Source organism: Ovis aries, chromosome 6 (genome assembly GCF_016772045.2).
Source record: "Ovis aries strain OAR_USU_Benz2616 breed Rambouillet chromosome 6, ARS-UI_Ramb_v3.0, whole genome shotgun sequence".
NCBI classification, from domain to species: Eukaryota; Metazoa; Chordata; class Mammalia; order Artiodactyla; family Bovidae; genus Ovis; species Ovis aries.
The window spans coordinates 44,614,689-44,640,865 of NC_056059.1; the positions used below are offsets into that span (position 1 = coordinate 44,614,689).

Genomic DNA, 26,177 nt, shown 5'->3' on the forward strand with positions numbered 1-26,177 from the left:
CAACCTAGTTCAGTTCATTTTAAACCCAAACTATTCCAGTTAATGCCCTGATGGAGCACAGAACAGAATGTGTGCACTGCCGTTGAATATTCCATATTAAAAATAGTTTGTGATGGGATATGCTTTTTTTAATTAAAAGTTTAATGTACATTAACATTTTTAGATGAAAACCTGACAATCCGAGAACACTTCTAAATTATCCTTTGATGATTTTTTTCCAGCATTGTAGGCATAATATAGCTACAGAAATAGGCTAACAGTAAAGTTTCTCTGCAAGATTATTTTCTGCCCTGTCCCATGTGTTCTTCAGTGGTTTTTCTGGTGCAGAAATGGATCATGTGAAAACTCCTGGCTGGGATGCCCCTTTCTGACCCAGACCTCCTGGTCAGACCAACTCACTGTCCTCTGCTGAGACCTCCCACAGAGCAAATTTTCTGAAGGATAAGTGACTTCTTTCCTGAAAACCTTTTTTCCCCCACCGTACCATCCACCTCCCACCATTCACATGCCCTTGCACTGACCCCATGCTTTGGACCAGGGTAAAGGAAAGAAGGGTAAGGCATTTAGTCTTATACTAAAATATTATGTGTTGTTTACTTGAAGTTTAGATGTAATGGGTGTTCTGTATTTGATTCACATCCCTAGGTTAGGAGCCTTCTTGGTGTGTCTCATAGTGATCTGGTCTTCAATGCAAGAATCTTTTCCTCAGCCCTGTCTTCCTGATGAAGCCTACAGGTCTACATTCTTCTAAAACGTCCAAGTGACCAGTCTTCAAATCAGAGGCTAATGTTAAGCTCCCTTACTTGGTTCTGACAGCAGCCTTAATCAATAGTTCCCAAAACATAGTGTATGTGCAATCAGTAGTACATGACTGAATGCTTTTATATTTTTTGTTTTTTCATTTCCATTGTATTTGCTTTTTTGGTGATCCCTTATTAGAAACACTTACACCTGAAATTACTGCAGCATTGTTCATCAGCTATTGCTCTTTAGTCACTAAGTTGTATCCAACTCTTTGGCCACTCCCATGGACTATATCCAACCAGGATCCTCTGTCCATGGGATTTCCCAGACAAGAATACTGGAGTGGGTTGCCATTTCCTTCTCCAGCGGATCTTCCTGACCCAGGGATCAAACATGCATTTCCTACATTGACAGGTGGGTTCTTTACCACTGAGCCACCTGGGAAGCCCTAACAGGCTTTACACTTCAACATAATATAAAAATTTTTAATATATGTATTTCTGAACAACCAAAAAAAAAAAAACTTACTACTGCTTTCCCATTTATGGTCATGATACAAAGTTCCTTTTAAAATAAATTCAAAAATTAAAACAAAAAGCTAAACAACAGAAGAGAGAAAATTAAATAAACAACAGCACAGATGCTACTCAAGGTGAAGTGGTATCAGGACAGTATATCACAACAGTGGCAACTGAAGGTCGGACATTTGGGAAACAATGACCTGAAGCCCGTGTTGTAAATAAAGTTTTATTGGGACACAATCAAAGTCACTCATTTATGTATGGCCTATGGCTGCTTTCATGCAACAACAGCAGAGCTGAGCAGTTGCAAAAGAGACCATAGCACTCATAAGGCCTAAACTATTTACTCTCTGGCCCTTTACAAAAAAAAGTTTGGGATCCCTGCCCTAAAATATCAAGTCATCCAAGAGAGACATAGGAAAAGATACAACTTTCAAAGTCCCCATGACAGAGATATTTTTGGACAGAGCATATATATGGCACAATCCAGCCTAAAGCTGACATGGTACTCCATTTCCCATTTCAGTTTCTTTTTATTAACCTCCTTCCTATGCTTGGATCTGGGGAGGCTTTCATCCTTCATTCTCATGCTTAAGACTCAGAATAATATCTGCTTCTTCCAGTAAGCCTTCCCTTATTAACTCAGACCCACCTACACTCTGAACTAGGTAATGGTAAGTGAAATACACCAACATGCCTTTTATTCGGTTCTTCTTAAAATGCAAAAAGGAAAAAAAAAGCCATCTGTTCCTATAGGGAACTATGGCCATATAAGGAAAACCCTTTTTAATAACTCAACAACTCAATACTTTAGTACAGAATGTGTTAAAGTTAGCCTAAATAGGTAACACAGTAACTTCCATAATCATGCACAAATTACTTCTGAAACAATGGGTAGGCTCTGGAAATAAAGATTTAATCAGCTACAAATGTCTGAGTAAGCATAACTGCACCCCACTAAGTTAAGCATCCTTAAGCATGATAGCATTCTGATCTTACAGGTCAGCAGTATTGGAGCACCTCAAGCCAATTCACTAAGATGATAAGACAGACACCTTAGGTTTGAAATAAAATAAAATACTGCCCCTATTGTGCTGTTATAGACACTGAACATTTCTAGAAAGTTTCCCAGCCTTAGAAAATGCAGATAGATAGACAGAGAACATGAATTCCAGCTCAATGTCATCTCCTCGATAAACTTTTCCATGCTGGCCCAGACAAAATTTGTTGCCATTCCCTCTGAATATCTATTCACTCTGGTTGCTCTTGAAAGTCCAGTAGCCATAATCATGCACCTGATGATAAGTCAGTAACCTGGTTGTATCTAAATCATGGCCTATACTTAACTTGCTTTCTCCAGCTTAACACATGATAAGGTTTTTAAGTTCTGGCTAAAGGGATGAAACCCTCAAAGATGTTCCAAATGAGATCCAAGGAAAATATAATAAGTTTCTTCTAAACTAGCAGAATAAAGCACACCTAAGTAAATATTTCTGTAGTAATCAAAGAAACACTCTATTTGTAACCCAGTTTGGTTGACAAGTTGGCTATCAAGGCAAGATACACAATAAGTCATGTTGGAGAAAGGCTGGATCAATGACCTCTAGGCTTTCCCTTTTTGTATGCTTTCTCTTCCTGTCAAGTTCTCTTCATTTGCCTATTGCTGCTCTTTTTCTCTTAGAAAAATAAGCCAGTATCAGTCATTTGCACACTAGTATGAATAAGATAATTAGTTACCTCTCGCAGCCTCACTTCTAACAAAGGCAGTAAAGTCATTATTCCAAATTAAAGGAACTGAGAAGATGTGCAACAGGCCAAGGAAAAGTCGAACACAACCCATCTCTGCCTACAAGTCAAGCCTGTTTGGATGGAATGTTGTTGTTCAGTCTCTGAGTTGTGTCTGACTTTTTGTGACCCCATGGACAGCAGCATACCAGCCTCTCCCTGTCTTCCACTGTCTCCTAGAGTTTGCTCAAATTCATGTCCGTTGAGTTGGTGATACTAGCCAGTTATCTCGTCCTATGTCGTTCCCTTCTCCTCCTGCCTTCACTCATTCCCAGCATCAGGGTCTTTTCTAACGAGTGGGCTCTTTGCATCAGGTGGCCAAAGTATTGTATGCTTTAGTACATTCTGTACTTCAGCTTCAGCAACAGTCCTTCCAATGAATAGTCACGGTTGATTTCCTTTAGGACCGACTGGTTTGATCGCCTTGCAGTCCAAGGGACTCTCAAGAGTCTTCTCCAGCACAAGTGAATGCTACCTTGGCTCAAACAGAGATTTACAAAATGATGACCGGAGATTCAAATACATACAATGATGATTTTTAGCATTAATTATGGATCTGGGAGTCAATTTGTTTATTTCAGAATATAATAATATACTGTTTGAAACTATCTGGTATGTGTTTAAAAGTAGAGACCTTGAATAGAGAGCAAGGAAAATTTTACCAAGGAATTTTTATGAGAAAGACAAAAACATCCTAAAATGTTCTCTATGTAATTGTTTTTAGCCTTTACACACCTATAGATGTTTTTTTTTTTCTTTTCTTTTTTTTTTTTTTTAAGATATCTTGGGAGAAGCCTCACTGATTATGCCAAATAAGAAAGACTGGAGAAAAAACTATCAATGAGTTGTGCTGGCTGGGCAACCTATTTAAGTAACCACCTAGTAATAGGGGAGCAAAAGAAATGTTAAGCCCAGAGGGAACTATATACTATGTATTCCAGTATTCATCCCAGTTAGAATGCCACAATCCCAAGGGAGAAGTGCTATAAAAAGCATAATTTGAGTATCATCTCTCATCATTCAATATAGTTTTTCAACCCTTTCAAAATTACATTGAAAAATCTATATAATGTGCGCTTAGATTAATGAACTGTTTGAATCTGGATCAATAAGCACTCGAGGCTCTGTGCCGTTGACACCTGCTGGGAACATCTAGAAGAATGCTTCATGGAGGGCACAGCCAGTCGGCACTGTGTAACTACAGGGGTCCCACTTAATAAACAAGCAATCTAAGATATGGCCTCTGCAGATTAATTTCCTGAGAGCAAGTAAATAATCTGGATTCAAAATTTCCCTGATTATGCATATAATTACAGTATCACTTACCAATTAACACATTGATTTAAACCTTCTTGGGATTATGTATTTAAGAGTATAAAAGAGATCATTCTGTCATCCTCCAAACACTCAAAAACGCTCTAGCTTGACAAGGAATCACAGGGAGCATCAATCCCCACCCATCTCATTCCTCTCATGGAAGAAAAACTATAATGGTAAGATTATAAATGATACCTTAAAATATCACAGGCCATAATTATTATCTCAATAACTGGACCACAATGACACCCATTAGCAAAGGTTTGTACGTGCCAAAATAACAAAGTCTTGGGGAAACTTCATCATCTCCTGAAATATTTCTGTAGAACCACAGATTTATAAAACTGCTTCTCTAGCTTGGATTATTATTATTTTTTAATTTACTGCGGCAACAAGGATATAATTTATCCGCCATTAGACAGTTACATAAATAGACAAAGATATACGGTGGAGATTCTTTCCTACTTTGGACAAGTATAATAATTAATGTTAGTTTGTTGTTTCTTATTCCAACATAAAATTTCTCATTAAAAATGTTAATACATCCTTTCATAAGGCCACATAGTGATGGGGAAAAAGATACAGATGAAACTGCTACATAGCACGCATACATATGTAAAAGAAACTAAAAATAATAAATCAACATGGCAAATATAATGAAGCCTGCTGTCCAACAGTAAAAGCTGTCAAAATGAGGTTTTATTATTAAGACCTTTATATCCAACTGTTCATCTGAATAAAATCTTTCATATCACTTGTGCACTTTCAGGGAGAGAATTCACATCTGGGATCAAATTGTCATGGTGCCACATTTCTGATTCCTTCCCCTGGTATTATTTTCTGAATAATTATTTGAATCTCCACAGAAAATGAAAGTTGACTGAAACTAACCACAAAATAACAAGCTTCTACACACAGAAAAGCCACTCCGTGGTGTTTTCTCTAACAGTAAATATTTCAGAAAGGAATGTTTAAGCATTGGAAAAATAAAGATCTCACCAGTTCAAACAGCAGAACTACAGTTTTCTCAGTAAGACCACAACAGAAACAATCATAAATGTGATTTAAGATTACAACCCTGGTATAAATATTTAAAGCACAGTCTTAGAAGTTTCGCAGCTCTACCACACATGATCATCGTATGATGTTGTACAGTGATTTAACTTCTTTGTACCCATTTTCCTATCTAAAGGAAAATTCTATCTCATAGATTCATCAGAAAATAAAATAAAATTACAACTCTGGGGAAGCAGTCAGTTAACTTTGGACTCCATTCTTATGTCTTATCCTAGGGAACTAAAGCCCCTTATATAATGCTTTATGATTCCAGAATATAAAATATTGACACTGCGATTATTTTGGAGACATAATAACTAACTTATTTAGGAAGAGCAAGAAAATAAACCAATCCAACTCCTCCAACCTTAATCCCTAATTTAAAGGAGAAAATGAGGCTTCACAGGATGGGAAGTCCCAAGCGCCTTCTCAAAATAAAAGGAACATTTCATATAAACTTCAATCCCCTTGATGGCACACAAACAAAAGCAGCAGCTACATACCAGCTTCTCCCCCCAAACAAAACCCCGTGAAATGACTGAGAATTCTCCATGACCATAACCCAATTCTGTGAAGCTCTGGGGGTGTCAGCAGCTACTCAATAAAAAGGAAAACTGAAAATAGTACAAAAACGGCTCCTAATAGCAATAATGCATACTTCTGCGGTCATTACCGGTCAGATAATAACCGGCAGTGACCTTCAAACCATACATTATGGTTTAAGTATGGTCTAGTGCTCATTGCAGATGTGTAGCTTAGAAATAAACAGCAAATGCTCGAACTGCTCCAAGGCTGCCTTGCATGCATGGATTTTCCCCTCCCCAGCATTATCACACCAGGAATCTCATAATGATCTGAAAAATATGTACCTTAGGGTAATAGTGCTATACTGAAGAGATAAATACCCAGACCGACGTAATCGAAAACACACACAGAAAACAGCTTTCCTGTAATGCAGGTGAATGTTTTTATAACACGAAGTCTTGGGGAGAACACTCTGACCTTTTTAAGTCTCAGCTGTCAGGAAACCTGCAAGGACCTTAGTTAATATATTCATCGCCTCTATGAAATGGTATAGTATTAGTATTCCCATTCTGCAGGTCAAAACACTGAGGCCGAGGTAAACCAAATGGTCTGTTAGGGGAGGATGCAAGGTAATGGCTATGAGAATTAACTGCTTCATAGCACAGGCCTGGGTTCCTACATTAAGGTAAATTTTTCACAATGTTGAATGCGTTCATCACAAATCTATTTGTATTTCCTTCCTGCTGCCTATAAATGAGGGAATTATGCACATGAAAAAAATTTATTTCGGACGTATGGGGAATGTTGCATCTGTTTTCTTCTTTGTAATTTTTCTGTTCAATACTTTTTTTTTTAACATCAGTAATCTTTGCAGACGCATCTGTGGCCAACACAGAAGAAACTGTACTATCTGGGGACCGTGCTTGCTCTAAAGCCTTCTCGGACATTCCATCGCATAACTTGAGAAAAGAGTTTCATGCTGGATCAAGAATTACCCCTGGTTATTTCTTGGCAAAGCAGTAGTGGGGAGAGTACAGAAAATTGGGCATGTCCTAGAAAACATGAAATGAAACTAGTTATAGCAGGTTTTTTGTTTTTTCAGCACAAAAGAAGGAAAACAGTGACCCTGTCTTCTCTCCTCCTCTCCATTTACTCCAAGGAGCTAGTTCCTCCAAAGGGGACATCTGCCCAGGTTCCTCTGAGCCACGGTTCTCACCCCTTGATCACAACGTCATGCCTAAAGCTGAGAACCAGCTCACTAATGAAACACAGGGCCTCTTTTGTTCCAAGTTTTCTTACTGCTAGCAGTCTCGCTCTCTCCTTGCCCTCCTGCAAAACAATCTCATCCAGCTGATTTTTGGTAGGGTCTTTATTGAAGAAGCTGAGCGTCAACTTTCTTTTGAAGCTCTATTGGCTTCATCTTTCCAGTGGAGAGCTCAGGGTCTCTGCTGATGCCAGTGGTATTCAGTCCAACGCTGTCAGGGCTGCCTCACAGCTGAATAGGCCATAGGGAGGTGGGCAAATACCTGTCTAGGGCAGTGGTTCTCAACAGAGGTGACTTTGTCCACAGCGGACATTGGTCATTGGTCTGGAGACACTTTGGGTTGTCATAACTGGAGAAATGGGGGCTGGCTATTCCTGGCATCGAGTGGTTAGAGGCCAAGAACACAGGAAAGACACACACACACGTAAGGAAGAATTATCCAGTCCCAAATGGCAACAGTGCCGAGGTTGGGAAACCCGGGTCTAGATGCCTTGCTGTATAGAACAGGGGTCCCCCTGACTCGTACGTGCAGCCCCAGCACTTCCCCAGTAACAAACACACGAAGGTCCTCCACCCTCACTGGTAGAGACGCAGGCAATCCACGGCAAAATAGCCGAGCCGTGGGCCCCTCGTTTCCATCCCACCCAATGTTCCAGTTTCTTCTGTCTTCTTTCTATGTCCCATTTCTTTTCCGTTGTTCTATTTTCTGTTCTTTCTCTTTGCCCCCAAAACAGCTACATGTGCAGAGTGCTTCACAGTTGCCAAAGTAGCTTAGCCTATGTGATCTCCAAGACAACCCAACAAGGGTGGTATGACATCCTTACTCAGTACAGGGTAACAGTAAAGCTCCCAGGATACAAGTAATTTGTCAAAAGTCACTCAGGTCACTTCACTGTAAAGAAGAAACCAGATGTGTATCCAGCTTTGAGAGTGCTCTCCCAGCAAAGGACAGGCTGGGGTACTACCCGGCCATGCTACAGAGTGGAAGCTGACCCGTGGTCTAAGATGAACTCCAAAATATTCCTAAGTAATCGGGGAAGAAGAATGATGTGACAGGAAATAGGCCAACTCCACTTCAGACCAACACCTCCCGCCTCTAACCTGGGGTGGTTGTAAGCCAAATGCATTCAGGGGCCAAAAAAATGAACGCATGTCTTCCTTATCATTAGTTATACAAATGCCTCAAACCATGGGGTAATCCCAGGCCTTATGAGATCCGAACATTAAGACACTGACCTCATCAGTATGGAAAGACCCAGCACAAGGACAGAGTCCAGTGCCACACCTGCTGCAGGACATGACAAAATACGCATGGACTTTCACTGCAAATGCCCACCGCTGAGCCTGGGCCGATGGCACAGCACACGTGTGGTCAGTGTCTGGCCTCAGGGGCACTGGGCTGCCCTGGGCCGATGGCACAGCACACGTGTGGTCAGTGTCTGGCCTCAGGGGCACTGGGCTGAGGTGGTAAACACACAACAGTAGCCGAAGAACTCGAAAGTCAGCTGTGGGTACACGCACTCATATATTCATAACTGCCGAATAATTAACACACATACATTCCCCCCCATCTCCTGAATTCTTCCGTGTCCCAGACCCTGTGCGAGGCAGCAAAGACACAGAGATGAACTGGCCTGACATTCGTCCTTCATGGGGCCTAATGTGGGAAACCAGACGTTTGAACAAGTGAGTCACAAAGGTGAACTGGCCTGACATTCGTCCTTCATGGGGCCTAATGTGGGAAACCAGACGTTTGAACAAGTGAGTCACTATCTAAAGAGACCAGCACCACACCGGAAGATCAGCAAGCTTGGGGATTGCCCCATGGAGGAAGGGCCCCTCCTAGAGGAGCGACCCGGAAGCGGAAACATAAAAAAGCAAAAAAGCAAGGAGAGGTTTGCCCATGGGAAAGGAGAGCAGTACAGAGACAGCATGGACAAAGGATGGGATCGACAGAACCAGACCTGCTCAGAGACAGTGAGATGTTTTTCCTTACATGTGAGTTGAGGAAGGTTTTCCTGTGATGGGCCTTGTGTGAGAACCTGCAGAGGGAGATGGAGGCGGGACTGAGAAAAGCTTCATAGGCTAAGCAAAGGAATTCACATGATACCCCAAAAGCCAGTACTTCTTTTCGTTTTCACTTTTTCTGGGGCTGCCCAGATAAGATACACATTTTCTATCACAACTAAGTCCTTCCTAACCAGATCTGCAGCTGAAATAAATGTTTTACAAGACAATACGCACCTTTTCTATGTGAAATTCATTGTTCCTCTTTATATTTTTTAATGTTTGTTGCAAACCACATAAAATGGCTTCCTAAGCCACACAGGAGTTTTATCCTACCATTTTTAAACACTGCTACAGGCCACAGGGAAGCAAGAGGGTTTTTAACACTGGGAACTGACAAAATCAGATATATTTAGGATGGTAATTTGGGCAGCAAGGTGGGAGGTGGACTGGAGTTGGGCACCTTGGGATTAGGGAAGCCTGCTAGAAACCAGAGCCCATAAAAGACATGATCCGAGTCTGAACTAAGGTAATGACCCTGAAGATAGAAAGTAGGACAAAGTTCTGGAGCCTCTGAGTCACAAAATCAACCACCCTGAGTGACTTGTTACAGGGACAAGAGAAAAACTTCTAGATGGAAAGGCTGATGTGATGATTCCCCAGTGGAAATGTCCAGGAAACAGCTGCAAAGATGCCTCCAAATTTCAGAAGCTATGTCTGGAGATGGAAACATGGAAAAAGATGTAATTAGCAGAGATATGATCATTAAAGCCTTGCAGAGGGGGATGCACTGTCTTAGAAACAGCAAAGAGGAGAACAAACATGGAAATACCAAACTGAAGAACCAGAGAGACCATCAAAGACACTGGAAGAAAGATCAGTGGCCAGTCAGGAAAAGATGGTCATCATCACAGCCTCATATTATCCAGTGTAATACTTTATATCCATTTCCATATTTATTTATTGTCTGCCTCCTCCACTAGAATATGATATACTTCTGTTATCTCCAGAACCTAGAAGAGTGTCCTCAGCACATATTAGGACTGAATGAATAAAGAAAGCAACACAAGCCAAGGAAAGAAAGTATCCCAAAATATGAGAATTGTCAACATGGGCAATTACTTTAAAGAATCAAGAAAGAAGACTGAAAATAGGTCATTAGTTTGAAAATTAGGTCATTGGTAATCTTAGCAAAAGCCCTTTTAATAAAGAGTTGGGATAAAAGCTAAATTAGTATGGCTTCAAAGAAAATGGGGGTGAGGGCAAGGGAATAGAAGGCAATATCAAGAGAAGTTCAATTTGGGAGAGGAGATGGAAGCAATATGAGATCATGTATAGGCTTAGGTGAATAAGCCAGAGGGAAGAAATTGAAGATAAAGAAAGAAAAAAGAAACGGAATAAGCCAGTGGAAAAGGTAGAAGGGATTAGGGAGACAGGCATACAAGTAAAGAGGCTGTCTTAGTTCATTATAGCTGCCATAATAAAATGCTATAGTTCAGGTGGCTTATAAGCAACAGAAATACATTTCACACAGTTCTGAAGTCTAGTAAGTTTCAGATCAAGGCACCATCAGGTTCAGTGTGTGGTAAGAGCCCATTTTCTGGTTCATAGTCCGTGTCTGCTAGCTGTGACCTCACATGGTAGAAGGAGTAAGGGATCTCTGTGGGGTCCCCCACACAAGGGCACCAATCCCATTCCTAAGGGCCCCACCCTCCTGACCAAATCACCTCCCAAAGGCCCCATTGGCTTCTACTATCACAGTGGTTTTAGGATTTCAGCATATGAATTTTGAGTGGACACAAACATTCAGACCATAGCAGAAGTTGGCTTTAGTAAGTCTTATCTGTTACAGAAAAGGAGAGGAGAAGGAGTGGGTTGCCATAGGTAAATATTCAGATATATGCAAAGAAAATGAGGGAACCCCTAGTTGGGTTCATTTTTCCTTTGTGAAAGATGAGGTAAGATTAACTGCATAATCTGCATAAGGTGAGGAATAGCTTGTTTTGAATGGGCTTACATGGGGAATCCAAATTTGGGGAAAGCAAAGAGATTTCAGGAAGCACTGAAGATCTAACCAAAACTGGAAACCATGATGTCACGGTTATGGTGCCCATCAACATGGTTTTGGATCTCCCTTTTGTGATGCCGAAAGCCCAGAGCAGAAGCAGAAAAAACATTGGGTTCACCATGCATCCACAGGGCAGACTAGTGAGGACTGTTCTGGAAGAAAGCCTATCCTTCTCTACTAACAGGAGCAGTCCCTGTCTTAGTCTCACTGTCCCTTCAAGGTTGCTGGGTCCTCCGCACATCATCATACCTCTGTGAGCTTCTTACCAATAACTGTGGATCATAGTATTGTTCTAGTCTCACCAACGTATGAAGGGGCCTAACTAGGAAAATTTATCTGAACTTTTGCCAGCTCCTAAGTAATACTGAGGTCATCAACCTTGCTGTTTTTTGGAATAAGTCTTGTACCATCTTTTTTAATACAGCTGAGCAAGGATGCATTGAACACCCACTGGGCACCTGACAGCCTCTTTCTCTCTATTTCCCCTGCCTTTGGGGAGTCCTATTTTTGATCTATGTGTGCTCAATGCTCAGTTGCTCAGTTGTGTCCATCTCTGCAATCCTAAGGACTGTACCCCACCAGGCTCCACAGTCCATGGGATTTTCCAGGCAAGAATGCTAGAGTGGGTTGCCATTTCCTACTCCAAGGGATCTTCTCCAGCCACGGATCCAACTTGCATCTCCTGCATTCGCAGGTGGATTCTTTACCACTAGCACCACTTGGGAAGCCCTCTGACCTATAGAATATGGACAATTTACATAGTAGACTCTTAACTCATTCAGTATCTATTTAAATTACTTCCCCATGAACAGAACTTCAGCCAACTCTAATGCCTTAGAGACACAATGAAGGAGAGAGAAATTTGCTTTTGTTAGCGAACTCCATAATTACATGGAGATGTGTCCACCTGGGTAATAGCTCATGGAATTTTTTTTTAACGTTTTATATAAATATTTCAGTTTCTTACCTTGCTAGATTGACTTTTTCTTAATATTAATTGCCTCCACAGTCTTAATCTATAGTAACATTTCTAACCAGTGTCCCTGTACATTTTTCTTTCTTTCTCAGGAGGCTGCTACTGGATAACTTAATTTAAAATTTTAATACAATGAATAAATATTATTTGCCTTCACTCTAGGAGGGGGACAAGTGATTCTCTGGAATGTTCATGGCAACTCTTCAACAGTTTACTTCATGAAATAGGTTACTGGGTTTCAGTTTGGCCCACAAGTTTCATAAACTAGGAAATCCATATCTCCTTTAACCAGTGCTGATCACTATCATCTACAAAAGGAACTTATAAACCCTCACCTTAAATGTTCCTGTCTGTAGACACTGAGTTTATGAATGAGGTGTCTTTGCAAAAAGGATTACTGGCAACCTTTTACATAACGAGTCTCCTCCTCTGTTGATTCACAGATTCCAAACGACAGGGTCACCTGGGACACTAAGTTGCACCCTGAATTATTCCTTTTTGCATCATTGGAACAGCTGCTCTGACCACACAGCCCATCTCTCTCTTGTGCCAATACAGAGGGCGATCTTAGGGCCCCCTCACTTTTTAAATAAGTTCTAACTCCTCCTATCCCTGAGCACGTGTTCTGTTCCCTGGATAGCCCAATTTCTACTGCTGAAACTCAAGAAGCTATTAAAGTCTCCTCAACCTGGCAGAGCCCCAGGACCAGATGGTGTTCTCCCGATTCTTATAAAGCCTTTATTAACAAAATGACACCAAGCCTCACTGGCCTCCATAATGACGGCCTTTTCCCTCCCACGGAAGACCCTGGATGGGAGGACGACCTGTTGATTGCTGTGCTTGTCATTGTTGTCAAAACATCTCTTGACCTCTGAATCTTCACTTGTGTCCCTCCAATCCCTTGCAGGGCATTGATAAGAACCATTCTCTCCCCCACAAAAGGAAAGAAAGCCAAAGCAAGCACTCAAAACTAATGAGAAGCATAAACAACAGACTACAGAGTGGGGCTTGCTAGGAACTCACCGCCCCTCTTTCGGGATTTTGAACGGTTTGGCAGTGATGAAGCTCTCAGCAGCCACTCTCAGAAAAGTCAGAGCTGTTAATTGCGAAGTTGGCCTCGTGGGATTTGCATGGAGGACTCGCTTTCTGTCGGTGTAGTTTTTCATCACGAGCCGATGCAGCATGCCACACAGGACTCTGAGTGTCGGGCTACATCAGGGTGCCCGGAAGAGCTGAGGGAGTCAGTAATGGAATACGGAATTTCTCACCTCCAGGTCACTGGTTCAAATGCAAAAGGCCATGGAGAGCCGTTATCTTCCCATGGACTCTGGGAGTGTTTTCAGGCACTATCAGCTGCCACGAATGACGCTCGCGTGACAAGCACTCACTGCACAGCATCTCAGGGAAGAGCTTGGAAACTCACGCTCTCTGAGGTCACACGGGCTTGAAAGCTGAGGCTGTAGCAGCCCTTTTCCACCTGTTCCGTGATCTTTGCCAACAACATCAAATGATCCTAATGCAAATCCCTTCTCCACCCATTTTTCAAATTACTTTAACGTCCCACAGTTTTGGTTGCTCAGACTGTAAAGAATCCGGCTGCCAATGCAGGAGACTTGGGTTCAATCCCTGAGTTGGGAAGACCCCCTGAAGGAGCGCAAGGCAACCCACTCCAGTATTCTTGCTTGGAGAACACCTTAGACAGAGGAGCCTCTGTGTTCCATGGGGTCACAGAGTCGACACAACTTAGCAACTAACATTTTCCATTTTTCCACTTCCACAGTTTTACTCTCACCTAATTTTTGTCCATTTGTGACAGGCCTGTGGAAATAGCTTAGCAGGTGAAACTTTTAAGATGCCCCCCAAATTCAACTCCCACGTAGGGGAAATGGGCAGAGCTCTTGAAAGCTGCCTGCACACTCTGTTCATAAATGTTAAGTCACCAGGGAATTTTCTCAGCTCAGGACCTTTTCTTGCTGAATACTGAAGTTATTTCTGGAAAAACAATTCTTATTTCCAAAGAAATATGGCTGGTGACACAGAAACGTCCCTTCTTGTTTATCCACTGTCCATCCTGAGGTCAGCTCTTTGGGGTTTAACTCTTTCTTCACCCTTACTGAGAAGCTGTCCTCCCCCCTTACCTCTCACTGGAACCTTCTCTAGAAGATTCCTCAGACCCGGAACTCAATTTCTGCTTTGAAGGCAGCATGGTCTTTCCGGCAGGTGGCACAAGTAGGCCAGTGAACCTTCTGGATCCCATCCTCCCCGTATAACCCAGGAGAGTGGCTGATACTGGTAAAAATGACAACATAAATTACATAAAGCAACTCTGCATGGTGGCCACCCTGGCATGTGTTCATTTCTGCATGCAGGTCATGCCCTTCCCCAGGCTGGCTCTTTGGACAAGCTGTTTCCTCTTCTTGGAAGCCCTTCCAACTTCCTGTGCCCCCTGAACACCTGTTTTTTCCCCTCAAATCTCACCTACATCACCAATTCTCCTCTCCTCTCTCTGAGGAGGACAACACGTACCAGTGCCCCTACAGCATAGACACTGGCATATGTGACCTGGGTTAATGTCCACCTCCCCCTCTGGACCACAGACCCCCACAGGGTGAAACAGCATCCATTTCTCCCCTTCACCTCTGAATCCAGGGCTGAGCACAGAGCTGATACGTCATGGGCACCTCCTAGGTCTGTATCAAATGAAGCAATGACCCTATTTAATATTTCACAACCCAATGAGGAGGTGATTTTTTTTAACTCCTTTTAACTGAGGATGCTGAGGCTCTGAGAAGATAAAGCACTTGGCCTAAACCACACAGATAATAAGCTGGCAGAAGCAAGAGGAAGCAAGGTTGGAACCTGGGGCCATGAGACTCCCAAACCCTGCTCTTTCCTACCATTTTATATGACCTAGCTCCCAGGCCTCAGTCAATGCTGGGCTATGAGAGTCTCAGGTAATTTCCTAGCTTCTGACATATCTTAGTCAATTTAGCAGGGTGGACACCTAGGTTGCATCCATCCAACTCCACACACACCACTGCCCACAGTACCAATCAATCACTCTTCCGCTGAGCAAAGTAAGACCTTTGATTCCTTATCTATACCTATATAATCATGATCGATACAACGCTCCCAGCCAGGGCCAGGACTAGGACAGGGGCAGACTTTTCTTGGGTGCCACTTTTCTTGGGTGCCAAAGTTAAGGAAGCATCAATATCTCAGTAACTGGACTTCCCTGGTGATTAAGGCAGGTTCAAAATCTGCCTGCCAATGCAGGCAATATGGGTTCGATTCCTGGTCTGGGAGGATTCCACATGCCTCAAGGCAAGTACGACCCTGTGCCACAACTACTGAGCATGTGCTCTAGAGCCCAGGAGCCAAAATTACTGAACCTCCAGGCCACAGCTACTGAGCCCACATGCCTTAGAGCCTGTGCACCACAAGAAGAGAAGCCACTGCAATGAGAAGCTTGCACACACCAACTAGAGATTAGACCCCACTCACCACAACTGGAGAAAGCCCATGCATAGCAATAAAGACGCAGTGCAGCCAAAAAAAAAAAAAAAACCCACTCAGTAACCAAGATAATATTTTAATGCAATATGTTAAAAAAAAAAAAACTGACAGAAAAAAAGTTGATGAGCGAAAAGCCAAAATCTTAAGTCAGAACAGGATGGGTGCTACCAATTTTTCTCCACCTCAGGCTTCAGTGTGGCCTGGCAAGGCAGCGCTCTCTGCAGCTCTCACAGGTGAGCAGAGGTGGCAGATGAGCTGACACCTCCTTGCCACCCCACAGCGTGTCTGCCTGGCGAGGAACGTCTGCCTGACTTACCTCACGGAGAACTCAGCAGAGCAACGTGAACACCTGGCATTTTGTTTGCCAATATGTGATGGTATCTGTCCTCCCCATCAGACGTGGAACTACAAACCTGAAAATTATAAGAGCTCTCTTAAAAGACTGGGCTCTTTATTTAAAATATATTTTATTGATATAGAGGTGATTTACAATGTTGTGTTAATTTTTACTATACAGCAAAGTGATTCATTTATGCACATATATACCTTCTTTCTCATATCCTTTTCCATTATGGTTTATCACAGGATACTGAACATAGCTCCCTGTGCCAAACAGAGGGACCTTGTTGTGTAGCCATTCTCTGTATAACAGCTTGCATCTGCTAATCCTAAACTCCCAATCCACCCTTCTCCACCCTCCCCCCCACCGCCTTGGCAACTACAGTTCTGTTCTTTATGTCTGTGAGTCTGTTTCTACTACATAGATAAGTTCATTCATGTCATATTTTAGACTCACATATAAGTGATATCATATGGTATCGTCTTTCTGACTTACTTCACTTGGTATGACACTCTCTAAATCCATTCGTCTTGCGGCATGTGGCATTATTTCATTCTTTTTACAGCTGAGTAGTATCCCATTGCATATACGTAATATATCTTCTTTATCCATTCCTCTGTTGATGGACATTTAGGTTGTGTCCATGTCTTCACTATAGTAAACAGTGCTGCAATGAACATTGGGGTGCATGTATCTTTTCAAATTAGAGTTTTCTCCAGATATAGGCCCAAGGATGGGATTGCAGGATCATAAGGCAACTCTATTGTTAGTTTTCTGAGGAACCTCCATACTGTTCTTCATAGTGATTCTACCAGTTTACTTTCCCACCAACAGTGCAGGAGGGTTCCCTTTCTCCACACCCTCTCCAGCATTTGCTATTTGTAGACTTTGTAATGATGGCCATTTTTACTGATATGAGGTGTACCTCATTAATTTTGATTTATACTTCAAGACTGAGCTTTTGTCTATCAAAGCAGTACACAATCATGTAAGATGATGTCAGATTAGGTCAATATCTGTGAAGGAAAGAAAGGAGATGAGGAAGGAACACTTTCACGGCACAGCTTCCAAGGCCATCTCTTACCCCATAGTCTATGTGAACAGTGCCCCCTAGAGGAGTGGAGGCCACATCTCAGGTGCAGAGATGGGCAGTAACCTAGGCCGATAGTGGCCACTTTACCTAGGTGGTCAAGAAGGCATGTTTCAAGGAAGGGACATACACAACTTGAAGTCTAGATGTAGGCAGCTCAGAGCTGAGGGAACTAACGCACCAGGCCTGGCAAGCCCTTGGTGTCTGTTTTAATCAGCTCTTACTGCCATAACAAAATACCACAGACTCTCTGACTTAAACAACAGGCATGTATTTCTCACAGTTCTGGAGGCTGAGAAGTCCAAAATCAAGGTGCTGGTTGATAGGCTCCTGATGAGGGTGCTCTTCCCAGCTTTCAGCAGGCCATCTTCTTTCTGTGTCCTCACATGACAGAGAAAGAAGCAGGTTCTCTGGTGTCTCTATATCAGGACACTAATTCTGTCATGAGGACCCCCCCAACCCTCATGACTTCATCTAATCCTTATTATCTCCCAAAGGCGCTGTCACCTTTAGGGGCTTACAGCTTCAACATGTGAACTTGGGCAGTGGGTAAAGTGACCCAATTCAGGCCAGAGCAGAGTCTAAGAATTAGAAGAAAGACATGAGTGGTTAGACATAGTGACCCCGGGAGAGGACTGCAGGGGATGAGACTGGACATCCTGCAGGATCTTGAAACCCATGGTAAGGAGTTTGGATTGAAATGTGTCGATAAAGAAAGCCACAAGAGGGAGTTAACTGGAAGATGGTTGATCCAGTTCCCATAGGGCAACATTCACTCTGGCTCTGGAAGACAGATAGCTGGTTGGAAGGGAATAGCACAGAGAGTGGGTAGTTTAGTAGGAGGTCCAGCACTGGAACAGGGGGAGGCAGAGAAGATGGAGAGGAATAAACTGACTCAGAGTTAGAACTGATAGGACTTGGTGATGCATTGGGAGAAACAGGGAAAGAGAGGACAATTCTTGGGTTCTGTGTTAAGCAACAGGATAGAATGACTGAGGTAATGAAAGACTGAGTAAAAGACATATGTGAGTTGCAGTTTGAGCGAAGGGAGCATTATTCCATTCTCTATGGAGCAGGGATTCTCCACCAGAGATGAGGGTATGGCACTGGAGGGAAAAGTAACCTATGTTCCTACGGAACACCACTGGCTGAAAATAATCATCCAAAATTTGAGTCTCCATCAATCCTCCCACTTGAGTCTTACTCGTGGCAATAAAGTTTATTCCCAATAATACTGCTGCAATTTTTTACTCATCATACTTGTGTTTTAGAATTACCACAGCAGTGAAATTTATATTCAACAGCATTATTACAATTTTTGGCTGCTAATGAAATTATTGTTTCTGCTTGTGATGTGTGTTGGAGCTATAATGATAAAAATTTCCTCTCAAAAATACCACTGCAATGTTGATGTCCTCAAAACCTGCCATAAATGACAAACTGCAGAATGCCTGTGAGCAGTTAAACTCTCTTCTCAGAAGAGCTGGGCATCCTGTTTACATCACAATGGGATCTAGCCCCATTAGTAGAAGAGAATTAAAATACTGAAGCTTGAAACTCACAGACCAGGACTGAGGTTTCCAAACGTTATTTCCACTAGTAAAGTAAAAGAATTAAATTGAGCACAAATCCCCAGAATGTTTTTTAATTTATAATTTAATTATACATTACTTCTGCATTAATATACTATATATATTATAGCCCATGAACCAAAAAGAACTTGAAGAGGATAAGATACAAAATAAAAAGATATTGTGAATTCCCTGGTGGTCCACTGGTTAGGACTCGGCCTCTTCACCCTCTCAGGGACGGCTCAGGAGCAGGGGATGCGGGAAGACCATCTTCATCTGTTCTAAATTGGGAGATTTTTGAGCGAGAAGTTTAACTGAACTGGGCTTTGCAGTTCATAAGACCAACTTTGAAAGCCACCACTCTACAGAGCAGCTAGGACTCCTTGGGCACACCAGTTACAAGTAATCCATATGGGTCCTTCCATTCTCTGTACTTGTCATTTATTCCTGTTTCCCTCTTGACTTCCTCCAGGTTCCAGGTTGGAGTCATTAAAACAGCCTCCAGTGATGACCTATTAAGTGTTCAACTGGTATCAGGCAGACATTCAAACCTAGGAATGTGGTCAGATACAGCAACAATGTGGGGGTTCCCATAACCACTTTCATATGAAAAAAAAAAAAAGATTTCCAGAAGAAAATACGAAACTTTCCAAGACAGGATTAGATAGATTCTAACCTGCAGGCACAAGGACCCCGAAGTCACTCAGAGAATCCTGTTATCATTGCTCTGATCTTTCCCATCAGTATTCTGGCCTGGAGAATTCCAGGTAGACTATAGTCCATGGGGTCACAGAGTCGGATGTGACTGAGTGACTTTCACTTTCAGTCTCTCATCAAAGATCCAAGATAGACCCCAATAACATGACCCCTTCGCTCAAACAGACCCTGGCGTTCGAAGCCTGGATTTGCCATGAACTTACCAACCAGTCATGGGCAGGTGACTCAGCCCCCGGGTCAAATCCCGTACCTCCGTGGAGACTTTTCCCCTGAAGGAATTCTTCCAAAAGAGGAACTGCTCCAGTATCTCACTCTGACTTCCGCTCTTCTCTCCAGTCTGTTTCGGAGCATATTCCCAATCTTTGGATGCCTGTTCAAATCCCTCGCCCAAAAGCAAACTCAAAGAGTGGTCTCTACGAATTCCTAGAACAATGATTATCTGTGCGATTCACTTGACAGTTAATCCTGGGAGGCCTTGTAACGGTTGCCCTGAACTGTTATTGTGGTGGTGGTAAAGTTTTCATACATCCTTCCTGAAACCCGAGGGAGACTAGAAGTATCTGCAGAGCAGGAACTCTTTTACATCTTCCCACAGGGAACAACATAGCGCTTGGCACAGAGGAGGTTCCCAGAAGACACTTGCTGAATTCCACGTGCTTCCAAGGTTATTGTCAGTTTCCTTTAAATCCTGTGAAAGGGAAGAGAAGTTCCCACCTGGTGGGGCCAGGCCGAGGAGTGAGTCGGCCAGCTCAAGCCCAGCACTGGCCACAAGTCAGAAACTACCAGCTCCAGACACATTCATCTCATAGATGCATTTGACAGTGTTAATCAACTTTAAATTATTAAATTTTGTTGTCAACATTCAAACCTCCAGGGATGTCTCTCATATACACACACATACATAAGCAATCAAACATAGAATGCCTGCTTGTTGAGAAATCAGAATTCATCACTCTACGTGCATTCCTACCTGGCCACAACTGGTGAGCTTTTCCCAGGTGGCACTAGTGGGAACAGGTCAATGCAAATAGACCTAAGAGACGTGGGTTCAATCCCTGAGTCAGGAAGATCCCCTGGAGGAGGGCACGGCAACCCACTCAAGTATTCTTGACTGGAGAATCTCATGGACAGAGGAACCTGGAGGGCTATAGTCCACAGGGTCGCAAAAGAGTCGGACAGGACTTAGGACACATGAATGCAAGGAGCAACAGTCTCCTCTGAAGATGCAGAGATTTTCTTGGTTCACAGGGTCCTCACCATTCACAAGGTACCTAAACAATTTTAAGTGGAGATCTGAGACAACGTAAGGAGTCTTGTTTCCTAAAATCCGTCATCACTCATTTGTCAGAGAGACAGTGTGGAGTGGTGGGGACTGCGACAAACTGACAAGGACAAGCTGTAGTCGCCACTCACCTGGCGCACTTCATGTGCACCCCTGCCTGGCGCCTACAGTCACGTGCGTGTCTCATCTTTAGTAGGTGCTTCGGAAACAGCAGTCTCCTGACCCACTTCCCCTGCCCTTATGTTCGTCTTCTAGCTCTGATTTATTCTGTCTCTCAATAACCTAATTGTTTCTCTTGTGTCCTTTTATTTCCCTTTCAGATTTGTATTCCCCTGCCCCTTTCTGCCTGTGGGATCCTGCTGGTAGGACATTGGAATCAGACCTTACCTCATTCTTGGAGTCTCAGCTACCGCAGCTTGACCGCTGGAGAGCAAGTAAATGAGCAGTCCAGTCAGGGAAGAGCTACACCGCCCAGAACAGAATTAATTCCCGAGGCTTGCAGGACCTGGCAGAACCAGAACCTCGCTCAGTCACAGGACCAGGAGGCACAGGAAAGGGGAGGAAGGGCAGCTCTTTGGGGATGTGGACTTCGCTGCTTCAGCCCAAGGTGGCCTCACATCTGTTATGCCCGCAGCCCTGGCTATTTGCCAAAGGAAAGGAGGAAGGAAGGAAGGAGGGAGGGGAAGGGAGGAAGGAAGAAAGAGAAGGAGGAAGGAAGAGAAGGAGGGAGGGAGAAAAGGAAGGAGAGAGGAGAAAGGTGGGGAAAGAGGAGAGAGGGAGAAATTCTGAGGTCCCAAAAACATGCTTCTCACGGAGACAGTTGTGAGCCCAGGAGTGTGGCACTACCTGATTTTAGCAAAGCTACAAATGCAAAATTCAGCTTGTCCTTAAAATTCAGTAGCACTAGAATGAAAAAGAAATGCTTGGTGGAGTTGTGACATTTAAGCGGTCATGCATTTTTCAGCGTATCAGTTATGCAAAGATGTTTATATTCACTCTCTCCTCAGCCATGTTTCATTGAAATGGAGTGGGGGAAGAAGTCTTCAAAACGTTTAATTAAATAAAACAGAATCAAGGAAGTCAGCGTTCACTAAAGCAGACTTTAAAGGTGAAAACAAGTAGAAACATAAATTACGTAAGTAATAAGGGGAGAATAAAAGCCAAAGAGTACGTTTAATACATATTCTTGTTATCTGTACCGCTTGCTGTTTCACCTCCAAGTGAATTTTTATTTTGTATTATGTTTCTAAAAATCCAGAAAGAAAAATGTCAGTAGACGGCAACATGAAAAGGTTCATGGGAGGCTGAGTTTGTCTAAAACCTTTAGCGGTAAGGAAAAAATTCTTCATTTAAAGAGGCAGTTTCTCTTTTTAAAAACGTGGGACTGCATGCAGAATTTTCAGCCATAATCTTACAAACATGCAAAATGAAGTTCTATAAGGTCTAATGAAAACTCCAGATAAATTCAAGATCATCCGTTTCATTTCTATGTTCAAACGTAACAGCTTTCACACGTAAGATAATGACAGCAGTGATAATGACCTAAACTTGGGTAATTTGTTTGTTGACAGCAGGTGATATTTTGGCCTTCCTGATAGTAATCTGTTTTTTGGAAACAAGGGACAGGATTATTTGCCACAAACATTTATTTTTATGGGGAGGACATGTTTTATAAAGCTGGATAAGGGACAGTACAGGTGTGGAATTAATTGTCCAAGTGGCAAAATATGTTAGCAATGGTAGGTTAAATCTGTGGCACAGAGTGGCCCTGACATGATTAAATGTTCACTTCTATTAAGTAACCACAAGTCTGTATTTCCAATTATGGTGGTGAACTGCTTTCTGCTGAGTGGATTAGCTTAGTACTTCATTTTGCTGGTAGTTTTATGATCTGAGATCTTTAATTTTCCCAATTTAACTCTTAGGGCTGCAAAGACAAGCTGCCTGACTTTTAAATAATATATTCCCCCTTTAAATTTTTGCCTCCTACCATTTCCTAGGAGTGCCATTTCCTGTCACCATAATTATAATAATTTGTATGTAGTTCCTGGGATCACATTTCTAATTGAGTCCTAAATTGGTTAACCTCATGAAGTTATTAATATGCTTTTTTAACCTGCACAAATTATATATTTGTCTGGTTGGTCAAATAACGTTCACTATTACATACATTCTTTGCCTCTCTTCCTCAGTTTGAATGTCACTGTTTTAGTTTGCAAAGTGTAAGTCATTTTTTTTTACAATATGCTAAAAATTACAGAACAGTATGAGTTGGAAAGGAAGCTCTAGGTTAGGGATGAGTAAAAGCCAAGTCTCAGTGGAATAAGAGATCACACTGCACTGGAACACTGAGAAACAGCTGGCACTGGGGAAAGGATGGGGCAGAAGTGGTGAGAGGTAGGAGGGGAGAGTTGAGACTGCACAGCCAGGTCTCGGGGTCTGCACCAAGGCTTATGGGAGCAGTAGTCAGCTCAGCAAGCCTTCTGCTAAGAACCCCTCCAGAAAACACCCTATGATCAAAGGACTTACTCTACACAAGGCCCCCATACATATTAAGACGTTTGCTCCAACTGTGGAAGTCCAAACCCTGTGCAGACAGCAGCATTCGCAGGTGTGAAGTTTAAATAAGATCTTGAGACTGAGTGTCTCTATCTTGAAGATTCATATAATCCCCTTTTTCCGACTGGCCTTTTATTTAAACATTTCCTGAATCATGTGTCCGTAGACCCATGTTGATATAAAATCAGTATCTTCACAATTCCTTTTTGTCTTTGATGACACAACCAGATTGTTGGTACTGGATTACTATGTTTCGTGGGGACTCTGTTCAAAATACCAGCAGTGGGTTTTATCAATATAAAATCATAATAATTTGCATCCATAGAATTCAACTCTTCCAAGCCTCTCAAGAAGGTTTTGATATTTGTTAAGCCCTGAATTTAAAGCATTTCAGAGGTACGAATGCATCTGTAGCTCTTTTAAGGTCCTCAAACCTGGTTAAGTAAAAGAGATATGGGACTATCAGGAAATTTCAGCACTATGTGTTTCCAAGTTTACTGGGCAAAGAAAGATTGCCCACATTTGCCAAATACATTCTGATAATCTGGAGAATATCGCCAGTTAGAAGATATTCATTAACACATCACTGAAATGATTCAGTCCATATTGTTATGATCTGAATGTGTGCGTCTCCCCAAAATTTATATATAGAAATCTTAACCCCCAATGTGATGGCACTTGGAGCTGGGGCCTTTGGAAAGTGATTAGGTAATGAGGGTGGAGCCCTCATGAATGAGATTAGTGCCCTTTATAATGAGACCCCCAGAGAGCGCTCTCACTGTTTTCATCACATGAGGACACGTTGAGAGGATGGCCAAGTATAAACGAGCAAGCCTATCCCTCTATCAGACACCAACCCTCCAGCACCATGACCCTAGATTTCCAGCCTCCAAAACTGTGAGAATAAATGTTTTTTAAACCTCCCTGTTTATTGTATTTTTGTTGTAGTCTCTGAATACACAATGGCAACAGTAAAACAGCTTTTTCTTACATAGCTTCTATGTCCCAACAACATCTGATTTTGGAACCTGAAGTAAACCAAACCTAGGATAAGAAAGGAAACAGTTAAATTTCTCACCAACACTTTATTTTTTTTTAATAATAGCCATCCTACAAAGTGTGTTATAACATCTAACTGTTGCTTTGAATTGCATTTCTCTGATGATTAGTGACACTGAGCCACTGATATATCTGATAGTCATTTGTCTGTTTTCTTTGGGGAAATGTCAATTCAAGACTTTAACCCAAGAAAGAAAAACACCAATACAGTATACTAACACATATATATGGAATTTAGGAAGATGGCAATGACGACCCTGTATGCAAGACAGGGAAAGAGACACAGATGTGTATAATGGACTTTTGGACTCAGAGGGAGAGGGAGAGGGTGAGATGATTTGGGAGAATGACATTCTAACATGTATACTATCATGTGAATTGAATCGCCAGTCTATGTCTGACGCAGGATGCAGCATGCTTGGGGCTGGTGCATGGGGATGACCCAGAAAGATGTTATGGGGAGGGAGGTGGGAGGGGGTTCATGTTTGGGAATGCATGTAAGAATTAAAGATTTTAAAATTTAAAAAATAAAAAACTAAAAAAAAAAAAAAAAGACTTTAACCCATTTTTTAAAACTCTGATCATGGGTATTTTGCTACTGAGTTGTAGGAATTCCTTACAGATTTTAATTTCCTCAAGAAAAGGGACGAGACAAAGACACTTTTAACATAATAACCACACAAAGGACTGCTAAGGAGAGGGTTGTATTGACAAGGGAAGGTAAAAGTCTCCCAATAGACAAGGTGGTACTACAGACTGAGTGTTTGTGTCCCCTCAAAATTCACCTGCTGAAATATAATTCCCAGTGTGACTGTATGAGGATGTGAGGCCTTTGGGAGGTAATTAGGTCATGAGGGTGAAGCCCCCAGGACAGAATTAGTGCCCTTGTAACTTTTCACTTTCACCCATTGGAGAAGGAAATGGCAACCCACTCCAGTGTTCTTGCCTGGAGAACCCCAGGGACGGCGGAGCCTGGTGAGCTGCCGTCTATGGGGTCACACAGAGTCGAACACAACTGAAGTGACTTAGCAGCAGCAGCAGCAACTAGAGGAAGAGACCAGAGGTCTGGGTCTTTCCGGCATGTGGGCACACACTGAGAAATCTGCAGCAAGGAGTGAGCCCTCACCAGTACCTAACCACACAGCACTCTGATCCAGGACTTCCAGCCTCCAGGACTGTAAGAAATGAGTTTCTGTCGTTTGTAAGTCATCCAGTGTACGGTACTTCATTATGGCAACCCAACACACTAAAACAAGTGGGAGAAACTGAATTTACTAGTCAGCTGTCTCACATCTTTATCTTACTTTACAAATGGAACTCTGACCAGTGTATATAAAACACTGCCCTAGAGTAGGTCCTTCAGCCACTGGTAGAATCTCTTCTCTGCCTGTTGTTCCCTGCTGCCACCTTCCTCCAACCCTCTGTTGGAGACAATCATGAATTCTCCAGAGGCAGCCACCCATCCCAGCACCAACACTGCCTTCTCACCCTCTCCATGACATGACTGGAAACAATCTCCTCCCTTTCCTGCCAAGTGGCCCAAGGATACAGAGAAACCAAAGATGGCTCTTCACCAAAATGCAGGCCTGGACCCATCTGTCCTTGTCCCACCCAGCACCACTGAGTAGATGGACGCGGGAGCAGGTTAGCTGGCCCCCAGCCACTACCACAAACCAGGGCCAAGCAAATGACTCCAGGGCCTGAGACAAACAGAACTGCCCCTGGGAAACCAAACCAAGAGGCAAAGAAGGAACATCAACTGGGATGCGGCACTGGGGCT

At 42.6% G+C, this 26,177-nt stretch overlaps 1 protein-coding gene across 2 annotated transcripts in view; it reads right to left on the bottom strand.

The window, feature by feature from the left end:
* The window catches only part of PPARGC1A (PPARG coactivator 1 alpha), a 717,775-nt gene that overhangs the window by 669,981 nt on the left and 21,617 nt on the right, over nt 1–26,177 (bottom strand). The window contains exons 1-2 of one of the 2 annotated variants that reach the window (XM_060416920.1): nt 13,287–13,479; nt 9,209–9,254 (exon numbers count right to left, since the gene is read on the bottom strand). The exons of the other annotated variant lie outside the window; for it this stretch is intronic. The gene's annotated coding sequence lies outside the window, so the exon portion shown is untranslated. Of the gene's footprint in view, nt 1–9,208; nt 9,255–13,286; nt 13,480–26,177 lie in introns of those variants that run through there. 2 annotated transcript variants of the gene reach the window in all.